Source organism: Pan paniscus, chromosome 5 (genome assembly GCF_029289425.2).
Source record: "Pan paniscus chromosome 5, NHGRI_mPanPan1-v2.0_pri, whole genome shotgun sequence".
In the NCBI taxonomy this organism is placed as follows: domain Eukaryota; kingdom Metazoa; phylum Chordata; class Mammalia; order Primates; family Hominidae; genus Pan; species Pan paniscus.
The window spans coordinates 113,316,260-113,332,697 of NC_073254.2; positions in this window are offsets into that span (position 1 = coordinate 113,316,260).

Below are 16,438 nucleotides of genomic sequence, written 5' to 3' on the forward strand. Positions count from 1 at the left end.
AGAGTCTACAAGGAATTTGAGAAAAGGGCAGGAGGTAGGATGTTGCACCTTCAACTGCTCCATTTGCTTTTAGCAGTTTACAGTGTCTGCAGTTTACCTGTGGCCAATGACATGGATTTTTGACTTATACAATCTACTATTAACAAAATCAAGACTCACAAAGTAGATAGGAGACCTTAAATTTTTTTTTTTTACAAAAGAGTCTGGTTGTCGATAAAACTCTTAACACCAGCACCAGAGAGAACAACAAGAAGGGTGGAGGTGAGACCTCTAATGTGAGTCCCCTGGAAGGCCATCCAGTTTGACACCACAGGTGTTTCCTCTTCTGTGAGTGTGTCATGCATGGAGGTGCACCTCTCTGATCTTCCTTCAAGGAAGAGCTTGCTGTCAGGCTGCAAGAAGCACAGTTAGCTGACAGCCTGCGGGTATTAGTGCTGCATCATTTGCCTCTGCTGCACTCTGGCAGCCCCCAGCAAATGACTGATCATGGTGGGAGTCCAAGGGCCTGGCCATTTCTAACCAACGTGGGCCTCCTCTAAGGGCAATCTTTGCTCTGGAGCTCCCTGTTGAGTTGGTGGAGACATTTTCAGATCTGCAACTCAGCCTGAGGCACTTGCTGCCTAATCCTGCTTCTCCTCTCCTCTGTCCCTAGCTCTGCCTTCCCTTTACATCTGTCAGTGCTGCATTGCATTGAGGCCTAAAGATTTTTTTTTCTTTCCTGTCTTGCTTCCTTCTCCTTTCATTGTTTACAGGTGTTACCATCCAATAAAACTCTTGAACTCCTAACTCCATCCCAGCATCTGCTTCCCACACAGCCCAAACAGCATAGTTAGCCCCTGGAAAATGTTTAAGAGCTGAAACTTGGGTTTCCATAGAAACTGAATTTTTATGGAGTAACTTCCTTTTTCTTTTGTTTGTTTAGCTCTCTACTTTTGTTTCCTTGTAAATTTAATAATCAACATTCCACTTAAAATTTCCCTGCATATTTTCCACTCCTTAATAACACTTGTTGGACTTGTTTTCATATCATTGTTTAGAAAAAAATCCTGGCAGATTTAGTATTGAAAGTTATTTATATGCTGCATTTTTATAATTCATCCCTAACTTATCACCAAACTAATTTTTCAAAAGATAAATATTTTTAAAACTGATTTAATCCAATACTTATGGAATTTTCACTCTGTACCAGGTGCTGTACACTGTGATACCTGCAGTTAGCATGATAACTGAAGCTTCCTGAATTTGTGGTGCTTATATTCTGAGGGAGCCAGACAGGCAACAAACAAACCAACTGCCCGCCCGGGGTACTCCTTGTCAAACCTTCACAAGTCTTTGTCCCTCACTTTGCTCTGGTCTTTGCTCCAATGTCACCTTTCAGAGGTCTTCCGTGGATACTCCATCTCAAATAGCTCTTTCTCTTTATATTGCTGGATGTTTCTTCCTTGAACTTACTGCATTCAAGATGACATTTGTGTATTGCTTCATCTATATCCCCTAATAGAATATAAGCTTCATGAAGCCAGCAACTTTGAATCTCCAAGTCCTGAAGCAGCGTCTTTCACCTAGACAGAGCTCTTCCCAAGCATGTTAAGACATAAAAATAATAGCAATTTAGCTAGGCAAATGATTCTTAGAGCAAATATTAATAATATATAAGAAGCCTCTGATACATATTAGCTTCTGTAGCTGCTTCTATAATTGTAGCTACTCAGGAAACGGAGGCAAGATAATTGCTTGAGCCCAGGAGTTTAAGACCAACCTGGGCAACATAACAAGACCCTGTCTAAAAAGAAAAAAAAGAAGAGACAATTTGAGTAAAAGTTGTTCCGCCCAAAATTAATAAATAAATAGATTACTTGAAATATAAAACTGCATTCATTATTGATATGCTAAGCCTATTTTTAAGAGTATATTATATCTTGAGAAACTAGATAGTAGCAGTATGAAGCCATGACAAAGAGAAACTAATTATTTCATCTTCAGATCATTCCTTAAACTGCACACATTTGTATATGTTTCATATGTCCCACTTTATAAATAAATAAATGAACATATATTGTGGATGTGTGTTAAAAGATTTTTTTTTTAGTTTTTAAAAAAATAGATTCAGGGGTTCCATGTGCACATATATTACATGAATATATTGCATAATTGTGAGATTTGGTCTTCTAGTGTACTCAACACTCAAATAGTGAACATTATACCCAATAGGTAATTTTTCAATCATACCCCCCCTCCCATACTCTCCCAGTGTTGATTATTTTTGGAGTCCCAGTGTTGATTATTTCCATCACTATGTCCATCTGTACCCACTGTTTAGCTCTCACTTATAAGTGAAAACATGCACTATTAAATTTTCTGAGTTATTTCACTTAGGATAACGCCCCCCAGCTCCAATCATGTTGCTGTAAAAGACATGACTTCATTCTTTTTCATGGCTGCATGGTATTCCATGGTGTATATATACCACATGTTTTTTTTCAATCCAATCATCCACTGATAGGCACTTAGGTTAATCCCATGACTTTGCTATTGCGAACAGTACTGAAATAAACATGCAAGTGCAGATGTCTTTCTTACATGACGACTTCTGTTCATTTGGGAAGGTACACAGTAATGCGATTGCTGAGTCAAACAGTAATTATATTTTTAGTTTTTTGAGAAATCTCCATACTGTTTTCCATAGAGGTTGTACTTATTTACATTTTCAAAAACAGTGAAAAAGTGCTTCCCTTCAAGTCCTTCCCAACATCTGTTGTTTTTAGACTTTTTAATGATAGCTATTCTGACTGGTGTAAAATGGTATCTTATTGTGGTCTTAATTTGCATTTCTCTGATGATTGCTGATGTTGAGCATTTTTTTCTATGTGTGTTGATCATTTGTGTATCTTCTTTTGAGAAATGTCTGCTCACATCCTTTGTCCACTTTTTAATGGTATTATTTGTGCTTTTTCTTGTGCAGTTGTTTGAGTTTCTTGTAGACTCTGGATATTATTTCTTTGCCAGATGCACAGTTTGGAAATAGTTTTTTCTCCTTCTGTAGGTTGTTTGTTTACTCTGTTGATTATTTCTTTTGCTGTGCAGAACCTTTTAGTTTAATTAAGTCCCATTTGTCTATTTTTGTTTTTGTGCATTTGCTTTTAAGGTCTTATATACAAATTCTTTGCTGAGGCCAAAGTCCAGTTGAGTTTTTCCTAGGCTTTCCTAGACTTTTAAAATGACTTTTATAGTTTCAGGTCTTACATTTAAATTTTTAATTCATTTTGAGTTAGTTTTTGTATATGGTGAGAGATAGAGGCCCAACTTCATTCTTCTGCATATAGCTGTCCAATTTTCCCAGCACCGTTTATTGAACAGAGTGTCCTTTCCCCATTGTTTATTTTTGTTGACTGGGTCAAAGACCAGGTGGTTGTAGGTGTGTGGCTTTATTTCTGGGCTCTCTATCATGTTCATTAATCTTTGTGTCTATTTCTGTATCAGTGTCACGCTGTTTTGCTTGCTATACCCTTGTAGTATAATTTAAAGCCAAGTAATGTGATGCTTCCAGCTTTCTTCTTTTTTTTCTGGCTATTTGGGCTCAATTTTGGTTTCCTATGAATTTTAGGATTGTTTTTCTAATTCTGTGAAAAATGACATTGGTATTTGACAGGAATTGCACTGAATCTGTAGATTGTTTTTGGGCAGTATAAAATTTTAATTATAATGATTTTCCCAATTCATGAGCCTGGGATGTTTTTTCCATTTGTTTCTTTCATCAGGGTTATGTAGTTCTCCTTGTAGAGACCTTTATGTGTATTCATAGTTGTTTTTTTTTTTTTTGCAGCTATTGTAAATGTGACTGTGCTCTTGTCTTGGTTTTCAGCTTGAATGTTATTGGTGTATAGAAATGCTGATTTTAGTGCATTGATTTGTCTCCTGCAACTTTACTGAAGTCGTTGATCAATTCTAAAAGTCTTTTGCTGGAGTCTTCAGGATTTTCTAGGTATCATATTATGTCATCAGAAAACAGAGATAATTTGACTTCCTTTTTTCCAATATGGATGCTTTTTATTTATTTCTCTTGTCTAATTGCTCTGGCTAGGACTTACAGTTCTATGTTGAATAGGATTGGTAAGAGTGAGCATCCTTGTCTTGTTGTAGATCTTAGGAGGAATGCTTTCAACTTGTTTTCATTCATTATAATGTTGGCTATGGGTTTGTTATATGAGGCTATGTTTCTTCAGTGCCTGGTTTGTTGAGGGTTTTCATCAGGAAGGGATGCTGAATTATATCTAATGCTTATTCTGCATCTATTAAGATAATCATATGGTTTTTGTTTTTCATTTTGTTTGTGTGGTGAACCATATGTATTGATTTGCATATGTTGAACTATCCTTGCATCCCTGGAATAAAACCCACTCGATCTTGATGGTGATGTATTATCTTTTTGATGTGCTGTTGGATTTGGTTTGCCAGTATTTTGTTGAGGATTTTTGCATTTTGCTCATCGGGGATATTGACCTGTAGTTTTCTTCTTTTGTTTTGTCTTCAACTGATTTTGTGTAAGAGTGATACTGGTTTCATAGAATGAGTTAGGGAGGAATCCCTCTTCCTTGACTTTTTGGAATAGTTTTAGTAAGATTGGTATCAGCTGTTCTTTGTACATCTGGTAAAATTCAGCTGTAAATCCACCTTGTCCTGGGCTTTTTTGTTGTTGTTCGGAGGTTTTAAATTATTGATTCAATTTAATTACTGGGTATTGGTCTTTCCATAATCTATTTCTTCCTGCCTCAAACTTGGGAGGTTGTATGTTTCTAGGAATCTATTCATTTCTTTTAGGTGTTCTAGTTTGTACACATAGAGATGTTAATAGTAGTCATAGTAGTTTTAAATATAGATATTCAAAATCTGATATTTAAAAATCATTATGCTGTGGTAATAATATATATATTTAAATTATCTACGTATGCATCTAGAAATCTCAGAAATATATAATGAAGTTATCATATAGCTTGACATCACCAGATATTTATATTTTAAAATGTCTCTGTTAAAATTCTTGTAACCTATGTTATCATAAATTTTTCTCCTGTTGTAATTACTGTATGTGAAAAATTCAAAGCTTAAATGGAACAGTTTCGGGAAAAAAGTAAATATTCTTTCCCAAATTGCAGGGTTTGTTTTGTGTATGTTATTGAAATCCATCTGCTTGTACTAAAGTTAAAACCAAGTAGATTTCTAGGGACACATTGCTCAGAATAAATAGCCAACCTTTGTTTGTCTGTCTGGTGATACATTGGACTTGTGCTAACGAATGTGTGTTACCAAAAATGCTCAATAATGGCTCATTCTCAGCCATGACCCAACATCAGACATCTTGTAGATGCTATTGAAATACTAGCATTGCCAAATGAAACTGATACCCAGAAACAACAAAAAAGATTAGATTTTGTTCTACTTTATGAGACAAACCAGTCATGAAATCTGTAAAACAATACAGCTCCAGAACTGATGGAATCTGGCCAGGATTTAATAAAAAATATATATACATATGGTTAGAAATGTTCCAGCTAAATTATTTGCAAATTCCTGGGTGAAAAGCAATTTACTACAGACGTTGAGATGAGCCAAGTAAGCACTAATACCAAAGAAAAATAAACCAGCCAAGGAATGTTCTTCTTACCCACCAATATTCTTAGGACCCAGTCCAACGTATTGGCTGACATTTTGGCTCACAGATAAGAAGGTTATTTAATGGTGTGAATCAAAGAGTAGATTCTCATTCAAAAGGATAACATTATTAATAATTTTATTGCATGCCATACATCTCAATCATTGCAGGGGACAAAAAGACACAGATGTTTCATTAGGTGTTAGGAAGGAATTTATTAAATTAATTGCCATGTACATTTTACATTTAGTAAAATGTCGAATAGCAAGTAAATCTTTTCAAAAGAGTAAAATATAACTCTCAAGGACAAAACCTAACATCAGTACTCACTATCTCCAATTCGTCTCTTCCCATTCTTTTTTGAACCTACTCCAATAAATATTTCACCTCACTATTCTGCAAGAGCTGGTGCTGTCAAGGATCCATTGATTTATTCCCAATCCTCATCTTATTTGACTCATAAGTGACGTTCGACAGAGTTGATCCCTCCTTCCTATAGAAACACCCCCCTTTTTTCAATCTTCTAGAACAACACTCTCTTCTGACTTTCTTCCTACCCTCAGGAGCTGTCCCTCTTCGCTCTACAGTGGTGGCTCCCCTTCCTCTACCTGCACCCTGTAGTGTCCCTGGATTGTCTAGCCCATGTCTCTGTCTGCACTCATTCCTGATTATCTCATTCAGTTTCTGGGCTTTACTTGTCATCTATGTGCTGATACCTTCCAAACTTAAATTCTAGCCTCAGCCTCTTCCCTAAACTCCAGGTCCACTTATCAAACTATTTCTTGTCACCTTCATATGGATATCTACTAGCCTTGCAAAGTTGTATTCTCCTAATAGAAATTGATTTCTACCTAGCTCCAAACTGATGCCTCTTCCAGTTCAGTTTTCCCCTTCTGTTAATAGAGCCTTTCTTTTTTTCCAGTTGTTCAGTCCTGACCTCAAACACTGTTTACTGCTCTGCCTCTTTAACTCACAATCTGTTTCCAATCAGTATAAATTATGTTGTCTCTACCTTCAGCATATATCTATAATCTAATTCTTCTCATCAAATTCACTACTACAACCTACTTCAATCTACTTCATCTCCCTCCTAGATTATACTTGTTTCATTGCCCTTCAGTATAGGATGTAACAAGAGTGAGACCAATGTCAAAAGTCAGGTAAGCAGTACCCAGAAAAATGCATGCTTTGAGGTTGCTGAGAACAGAAAACACATACACTAGGCTGAAGTGGTGCAGTGTTTACTCACAGCAAGAGAAAAGAGCACGCACAACCCAGCCCCTTGCAATGAGTTGGCTCTGCATGGCTAGTGGATCCATTTCCAGCTGACATGGCAGTGTGGCTGAATGCACCCTACTTCATGCAGCAGAAAAAGGGCCCCAACCCTTGCCTTGCAGGGTGGAGAATACAGAAAAGTGGGGGCATGTGTGAGAGCCACTGGCTAACAAGTTCCAAGGAAGTTTTGCACGTGCACTCTACAGAGGGAACAGAGACATACTGGCTGTGCTGTGAGTTTGTTGCACATAATGCAATTTCTTTGCTTGCCAGCATGTTCTGCACAGAGCACAAGGTTGTTAAAAAACACACTGGAGGTGTCAGACTGTGCTTGGATCCTTTCCTCACAAAATTCTTGACTTGCTCATCTCCTTGATTCTCTTCTCCACAGAGCAGCTGAGTAGCCCTAAAACACAGTACATCGGACCACACTTCTCTGTTCAACCCTCCAGTGCCTCACTATCTCGCTCAAAATAAAAGCCACAGATGTTACAATGGTCCGGAAAGTTCTACTTACAGTTCACTCACAGTAGCCAGGTAGGTGGTTTGCCATGATTGCTCAGGCAGGGGCCACGTACCCATCCCTGTGGCTAGTTGCATGGAGTTTTTGAATTGGTAGACTAGCACAATCACAGTATGAACAGTGATCAGTTACCCAAAGGAGGGGCTGTGAGCAATGAGAAAACAAAAACTATTTGTCCACTATCACATATTTTATCAGGTGGGCAGGATGTAATGCCTATATCTATTTGACCTTTGGCAAAACCATATGAATAATAATGACCAACATAATATCAGATTCAGTTAGGCTTTGAGATGCTTGGTTCATGGGTTCTTAGTATGGTATTAAACTGAGTATATACCTTGTAATTTGATTACAGCAACATGGACGAAGCTGGAGGCCATTATCCTGAGTTAACTAATGCAGGAACAGAAAACTGGATGCCACATGTTCTCACTTGCAAGTGGGAGCTAAACACTGAGTACATGTGGACACAAAAGGAGAACAAGAGGCCTCAGGGGCCTCCCTGAGGGTGGAGGATGGGAGGAGGATAAGGGTTGAAAGACTTCCTATTGGCTACTATGCCCACTACCTAAGTGACAAAATCACACCCCAAAACCGAGAAACATGCAATTTACCTATGTAATAAATAAGCACATGTGCCCCCGAACCTAAAATAAAAGTTGAAAAATAAAAAACTAAACTAAACTATTTAAGTAATTATATACAAGTGGGCCATGCCTGGACCAATAAAATGAGTACTTCAAAAGCCAAAGATCATGAATAATCCAAATCTGTGTACCTAAGTTTCAAATAACAAAATTAAATCTAAAAGTGTAAATAAATAGGGCCTTATTCTTAGATGCCAACTTGAAGCACATGCACTGCTGGGGTGGCTACTTGTCTGAAAGTGAGAGTAGTTCAGCCAAGTGGATGAGGCAATTGAACAGTGGGTAGGCAACTGACAAATATTTAACATGGCAGGATATCACCAAGTGTTCCTCACTAGGGAAATTGGACCATTTGTGGACAAAAGGTGGAGCATGCTAAAACTGGGTTTCTCTTGCTATGGCTCTTGTCTTTCTCTGTCCCAGGCCTAGGTATACTCTGAGCCACCATGCCTACACTCACTGCCATCTCCCTGTGAAAGGCTGCTCAAGCGAAGACTCTACATAATGAGCCACATGTACACCTGTGCCTGTGAACTCAATGTCTTACCTTTTGAGCTTGAATCATACACATTATTTGCAGTTGTAGAGTGAATGTCCATACCATCTTAAATTAAGTCTAAGAATATTCACAAAAATATGGGACAGCAAATTTTTCAGATATGGGTTTTTTCCTATGACAGTAAAAATCATAAAAACACATGCACACACATGACTAGATTTACATTTTGATATATATGATTGACTAGAATGTATCGCACTTCCGAAACTAGTATAGACATTAAGAGGAATCTGCAAAATGTTTAAAATTAGAAGATCCACTCTTCTGATTCTCTAATTTGTTTAGTATAAATTTGCTCTATGGTAATCTTTGCAATCAAGCCTTACAGCATTTTTTCTCATGTGATGATAATTTAATGGGAACATAAAATGGACACTGAACAAGAACAGAACTGTCATTACTCCTGCTACTCTTTGCTACTCGTACCACTGTAGAGAGGTCAAAACTGTTGGTAACCGAGAGACATTTAAACACCTATGAGTCTGCCAAACTCAATCCTAGTATCTGAAATTCACCAGAAATTAAACAATTCTTACTTACGTCTTTTCATTATTTGTGATACCATTGTTTATAATAAGGAATTTCACTAACTGCCTAGAAGTAGACAATTTAATGTCAAAGGCCAGATGCAAAAACCGTGATACTGAACCATAAGAATCAGAGTCCAAACCGGTACTCAGGAGCAAGACTAGAGTACTGGAATGCCTAATCAAGCAGAAGAACATAAAGACTATGGTCACGTGAACAAGGCTTTCTTAACTGTCTGACTCCTAGGAGGGTAGCATAGTTTACCACCCCATCCTGCTGGCTTGGCCAACACAGCATGTTAAGACCAGATCAGCGGAAGTGTCACACCTGCCTCATGAGATTAGGAAAACAAAAACAAAAACAAAAAAACACTCTTGCCTTGATGAGAAAGTGTTTTTGTTCCCCATATAAGGAAGACATGGTCTGAATTCAGGCATTGATAGTTGGTACAGATTAATATGAAAGTGGGGAAAAGGGACGTCATATTTTCATATCCTGTATGTGTGGAAAGATAAATTTGAACCTGCCGTGAGGAAACTGACCACAGCAAACTGAGCCCATAGCTGTTATGAGAGAATAACCCTCTTATATGTAAGTCTGCCCTTGGATTCCTCCTCTGGCTCTTTGCTGACAATTACTTGCTAAGTATAGCAGAAAGAGCTGTGTGACAGGAGAGTGCCTGAGATATCAAGCAACTATATAACCTTGCCCCAGCCTCATGACTGCTAAAGAGCTCTTGTTGAACTTGTCTGTTTGAAATGAAAAAAAAGCACTATGGAACCGATATGTATACCCAGAATTCACATCAAAGCTGACACATCAGATACACATTCAAACTACTATGCTGTAGTGTGATGATAATTATTCTGACTGTTGGTATCATTGTGTTCACACTATTACCCAGAAAAATTGCACCTTGAGATTGTTGTGTTGATTCAGATTTGAATCTATTCGTGTCTAGAGCATAAAGCGATACCAAAATAATTTCAAAATCCTTCCTCAGTAGAAGATATAATATCAAACACATCTCTAAAGCAAGATTGAACTAAGGCATAGTTTAGTTACCCTGGAAGAAAGAACTTAAGTTAAACTTGGGGTTCTTTCACTACCAAGTTTTTGTGGAAGTTATTTAATTTCTCAGTCTGCATTTCTGTTAATGTTAATAACAAGGACATTAGACACAAAACAATAGATTAGGTATCAGTTTCATTCTTCTAACAAGGTGTTGGAAAAGACTGAAGGTTCTCTATTAGGGTTTTTAGACTTTGTGAACATGATATGTTGATACTATTATTTGTGCAATACAAATGTAAAAATGTCAGTTATTAGAAATATTGTTGGAGGAAAAATTGGGGAAATATTTTGAAATCTTCACGTAGAAAAAATTGGAATGTTAGATATATTAGCAAACATAGAGATCATCTAATTTAGTGGTTCTCAAAGTGTAGTCCCTACAAGCAACATAGCATCACTTGGGAACCTGTTAGACATATAAATTCCTCCACCCAGCCTCAAACCCAGTGAAGCAGAAACTCTGGGTGTGGAGTCTAACAGTCTGTGCTTTAACAAGCCCTTCTGGTGATTGTGATGCCCACTAGAATTTGAAATCTATTGACCTAATTCAAGGTCTTCACTTGACAGATGAGGAAACTAGCCTCAGAGGTCACCACATTCCTGATGTGGGTACTGAGATAAGATTAAAAACAAAGTCTCTTTTGTTAGTGTTATTTATTCATTTTGCCCCTAAGCAATTCCTTAAATTATCCACAAAAGTCTTGAATTAAGTAATCAGTTTCTTTAAAGACTAGCAGTGGTTTTTTCATGTGTTTTTTGGCTGCATAAATGTCTTCTTTTGAGAAGTGTCTGTTCATATCCTTCGCCCACTTGTTGATGGGGTTGTTTGTTTTTTTCTTGTGAATTTGTTGGAGTTCATTGTAGATTCTGGATATTAGCCCTTTGTCAGATGAGTAGATTGCAACAATTTTCTCCCATTCTGTAGGTTGCCTGTTCACTCGGATGGTAGTTTCTTTTGCTGTGCAGAAGCTCTTTAGTTTAGTTAGATCCCATTTGTCAATTTTGTCTTTTGTTGCCATTGCTTTTGGTGTTTTAGACATGAAGTCCTTGCCCATGCCTATGTCCTGAATGGTAATGCCTAGGTTTTCTTCTAGGGTTTTTATGGTTTTAGGTCTAACACGTAAGTCTTTAATCCATCTTGAATTAATTTTTGTATAAGGTGTAAGGAAGGGATCCAGTATCAGCTTTCTACATATGGCTAGCCAGTTTTCCCAGCACCATTTATTAAATAGGGAATCCTTTCCCCATTTCTTGTTTTTGTCAGGTTTGTCAAAGATCAGATAGTTGTAGATATGTGGCATTATTTCTGAGGGCTCTGTTCTGTTCCATTGGTCTATATCTCTGTTTTGGTAGCAGCACCATGCTGTTTTGGTTACTGTAGCCTTGTAGTATAGTTTGAAGTCAGGTAGCGTGATGCCTCCAGCTTTGTTCTTTTGGCTTAGGATTGACTTGGCAATGTGGGCTCTTTTTTGGTTCCATATGAACTTTAAAGTAGTTTTTTCCAATTCTGTGAAGAAAGTCATTGGTAGCCTCATGGGGATGGCATTGAATCTATAAATTACCTTGGGCAGTATGGCCATTTTCACAATATTGATTCTTCCTACCCATCACTGGCCATCAGAGAAATGCAAATGAAAACCACAATGAGATACCATCTCACACCACTTAGAATGGCAATCATTAAAAAGTCAGGAAACAACAGGTGCTGGAGAGGATGTGGAGAAATAGGAACACTTACACTGTTGGTGGGACTGTAAACCAGTTCAACCATTGTGGAAGTCAGTGTGGAGATTCCTCAGGGATCTAGAACTAGAAATACCATTTGACCCAGCCATCCCATTACTGGGTATATTTCCAAAGGATTATAAATCATGCTGCTATAAAGACACATGCACACGTATGTTTATTGTGGCACTATTCACAATAGCAAAGACTTGGAACCAACCCAAATGTCCAACAATGATAGACTGGATTAAGAAAATGTGGCACATATACACCATGGAATACTATGCAGCCATAAAAAATGATGAGTTCATGTCCTTTGTAGGGACATGGATGAAGCTGGAAACCATCATTCTCAGCAAACTATTGCAAGGACAAAAAACCAAACACTGCATGTTCTCACTCATAGGTGGGAATTGAAAAACGAGAACACATGGACACAAGAAGGGGAACATCACACACTGGGGCCTGTTGTGGGTTGGGGAAAGGTGGGAGGGATAGCATTAGGAGATATACCTAATGTAAATGACGAGTTAGTGTGTGCAGCACACCAACATGGCAAATGTATACATATGTAACAAACCTGCACGTTGTGCACATGTACCCTAAAACTTAAAGTATAATAATAATAAAATTAAAAAAAAAAAGACTAGCAGTGAGAACTTAGAGGTGTGACAAGCCTGCAGGGTGGAAATAGAGAGGTGGAGCCACAGCTTCAGGACCACGTGTTTCTGACTGCGGGCTTGAATCATTATCAGATAACCTTACAGACCCAGGTATTACAGTGCAACTTTAGGACACTAATAAAATAAATTTTAGGTGTGTGTAATTCAGGACTGCAAAATTACTATAGTCTTTCCACTCTCCAACACTTTTTTAAGTTGCATGGAGTTTTCCTCATATTTTATGCCATTTATGCTCTTTTTTCTAAACAGCATAAAGTGTCATGGCTCCCAGCACCTGAAAACTAGATTTAGGAGATTTTTATAGCACATGTTGAGAAGATAGTTTTTTTAAATTGATTATTCACTGTTCCAAATTTTTAAGTATTGTCTATTAAATTTTACTGATGTATTTCTTTCAATATCTTAAAACTATTTTTTTAAAATTGGAGAACTGCATTATACTAATAACATCCCTTTATTTTTTTTTTGATTGGAAGCTATTTTAAAAAATTAAACTTGTCACTAGAAAAACCTGAAATAAAAATCATATTGAATACAAGTATTTCTTCATCCACACATTTTGTATTTTTAGCTCTTTAATGGATAATGTAAGACATTCACATTTTATGGTTCTGGGAAGCTTTATGAGAAGATTCTAGAAATATATACTTGTATTTCTCTCCTGCTCAGATGCGAGAACATTTAGAACCAGGAAGGCAGAAATAAGCAAACAATTTAGTTAATGTGGTATGCAGGTAAGAGTGTGGTGTTTCAGAGTCAAATATAGCCACTAAGGATGTGTGACCTTGTACTCAACTGCTCTAGAACTTGGCTTTCTCATCTGTGGACTGCGAATATCTGCCTCACAGAGTTATCATGATAAATAAAAAGAAGGTATATATTGAGTCTAGAAGTTAAACTCCTCTACAGATGGCTATGATATAATAATGTCATCAGTAAATATCCATCTAAGTTTAGCTATTACCTTTATATATTTCTTTATTTTCTTATCAAAAGACTTTATAACTCTTGTGTTTCTAATGTGTGGATTTGTTCATGTATGTTTGTATTTCCTGCACCCTTAACTATCCTAGCATCCTCTCTGGATTGGAGATAGTGGGATAGTTCTTATCCCTGTAATTCAGTTTATGTTCATCAATAGTTCTGATATAGGTTTCTTTTCTTTTCTTTCTTTCTCTCCACTATGCTTGGCTAACTTTTTAAATTTTTTCGTAGATACAGGGTCTTGCTGTGTTGCCCTGGCTTGTCTTGAACTTCTGGCCTCAAACAATTCTCCCACCTCAGCCTCCCAAAGTGCTGAGATTACAGGCATGAGCCACTATGATCGGCCCTAATACAGCTTTTCAATCTGTACCAAAAAGTAGTGTATTGTTTTTAAAGGGTAACTCTTCTTAGAATTTATAGACAGTTAGCTTATTAGATATTTCATCTAAAAATTATGCAATTTCTGTCTGCAATTATGAAATGACAATAATTTACAAAAGGAACTGCTGAGTTTTAGCATTGCCTTAACACATCAGAGCTCATATCACCTTGTCAATATAGTTACTAGAAAACCCTCAAGGCTGCTTGGGTTAATTATTTAAAGAATGTCCTTCAAAGGAAGCAGTTATGGGTTATGCCATTTGAGTTTGACGTGCTAAAGAGTCTGGCCCCTAATACTAGTGTGATTTTCAGATAATAAGAGGGTAAAGAGGGATATGAAGTTTATACTGCAAATGGGCAATAAATATTCTCCTTCTATTTAATGCATACACTCAGATTATTTTTAAGAAAGAAAGCTTCACTAATTCATATCCAGATAGTTAACTCCAATAGAGTATTCAGTCTGAAAAATGTTTATGGGTCTATTCTAAAAATATTTTGGATTTTGTTAGTTGTCATCCCAAATCATATAAAAAGTAAGACTGCATGTGGTGACACTTAGTATTTGGTTAACAATAAAATAAAATCAATATGCATTCATGTTCCTAAATATCTGGATAACAGATCTCATTGGCCAATAAAGAGTGGCCAATACAAGTTTTAAAACTTTTCTTCAAGTTATTTAAAAGTTACATACCCAGCCATGGTCTGGTGTTAGTTTCATTACAATATATTAAATATGGATTCTGGAAATGATCTACCTTGGTTTGAATCCTGGATGCCAGTTTATTCTTTGTGTAATCTGGGCAAATCATTTACCTTCTCTAATTCTATTTCCACATCTAGAAATTGAGTTAACAATAATCTTCACCTTATTTAGTTTTAGAGTACCTAATTGAAATAATTCATATACCAGATTTAGCATATTCCTGGCAAAATATTGTGATTCTGTTTATGTTTATCAATAACAGTATTATTACTAACACAAATTAACTCATTATTTTTACTATTGCATATTTAAATATATTTGAAAATAATGTTTAGTTATTACTAGTTAAACGAAGGAAATCAGATAAGATCTAGAGCACCTGATACGTTCAATAAATAAAGCCTACAATATTGATTATATATATCCAAGGAATAATTCTACCGTTTAAACATCTAACATTGTATATGTAAAGCATCTAACATTAAGATGTTAGAATGTTTGTTATAAAAAACCAATTTCAGTACTATGAAGTCTCTGGAAATAACTATTTTTTGTTTCACTTTTAGCCCATGTAAAATGTACCTAAACGTATTTATTTACCTCACTACTGTCCATAAAAATTGAACTTTATAACTTTTTAAAATATTTTGTCTTGTAAAGATGTTATAAAGTGCTATTATTGTATGTTAGAAAATCACCATTTATTTGTAAGTCTCGCTGAAGCTCTATAGTCAAAAATACTTTCCATGAAGAAGCAAAATCATGAGTACTATTAAGGAGTTAAATTGGTGTGCTCATATAGAATCACTTAGAATTCTGAAATAATACCATTTGGAAAAGTAAAAAAAGTCTTAGCCTTTCGTATTCTACATAGTATAAAGTGACCCACATGAATCTTTTACTAAGCCTAAGGATATATTCAGGTTACCCCAAAACAATTTTATGTCAATGATAAACATGTCTCTGTTGATGCAGAGGGATGATCTCAACTTCCCATTTCTTGACTAAGGAAGATTAACATAATCAAGATGAAGAGTCTTTCTCAAACATTTCCTCATTGTAGACATGTCTACAGTTTTATAAAAAATATGAGACAGAGGCAACTGTTTCATTTTTCCTGAGGTTAGGAGGAGTGGGAGTAGAAAAGAGATTTGCAAGCAATTATCATTTATAAAATTTTCTTTAAGTGAGAAAAGAGCTGGAAGAGTGTTATTTAGTTCTGTCCTAAAGCCTGTAAACCATAGTCCAAATCAATGGCTTCCAAACTTTGCTACACAATAAAATAACCTGAGTTTTAAAAAATCCTAATGTGCAGGTTGTACCACAGACCAGTTGTAACAAAATGCTCGTTGTGGTAGCAAGACATGCATATTTTTTGAAGACCCTTATTCGATTCTAACGTGCATCAAATTTGGGACTCATCAGTATAAGTGTTAGGTTGCAGATTTGAGCCCTAGACTCAGCTCTTTCTCTTCTTGTTTATAATATCAATTCACAAACTAAAGATTTTTATACTAAAGAAAACATTTAGGTGAAATCATTTGTGGTTGGCTGCTCTCAATGATATCTAGCTTTTGAAGAAGTAATAACAAAGGAAAGTTGGAAATAATAATAATAATTAAAAGGACACTAGTATTTGGCAAGATTTCAAACTTTGTAAACAACATGATCAGGGCTAATACAGAGGGTGTGGGGTG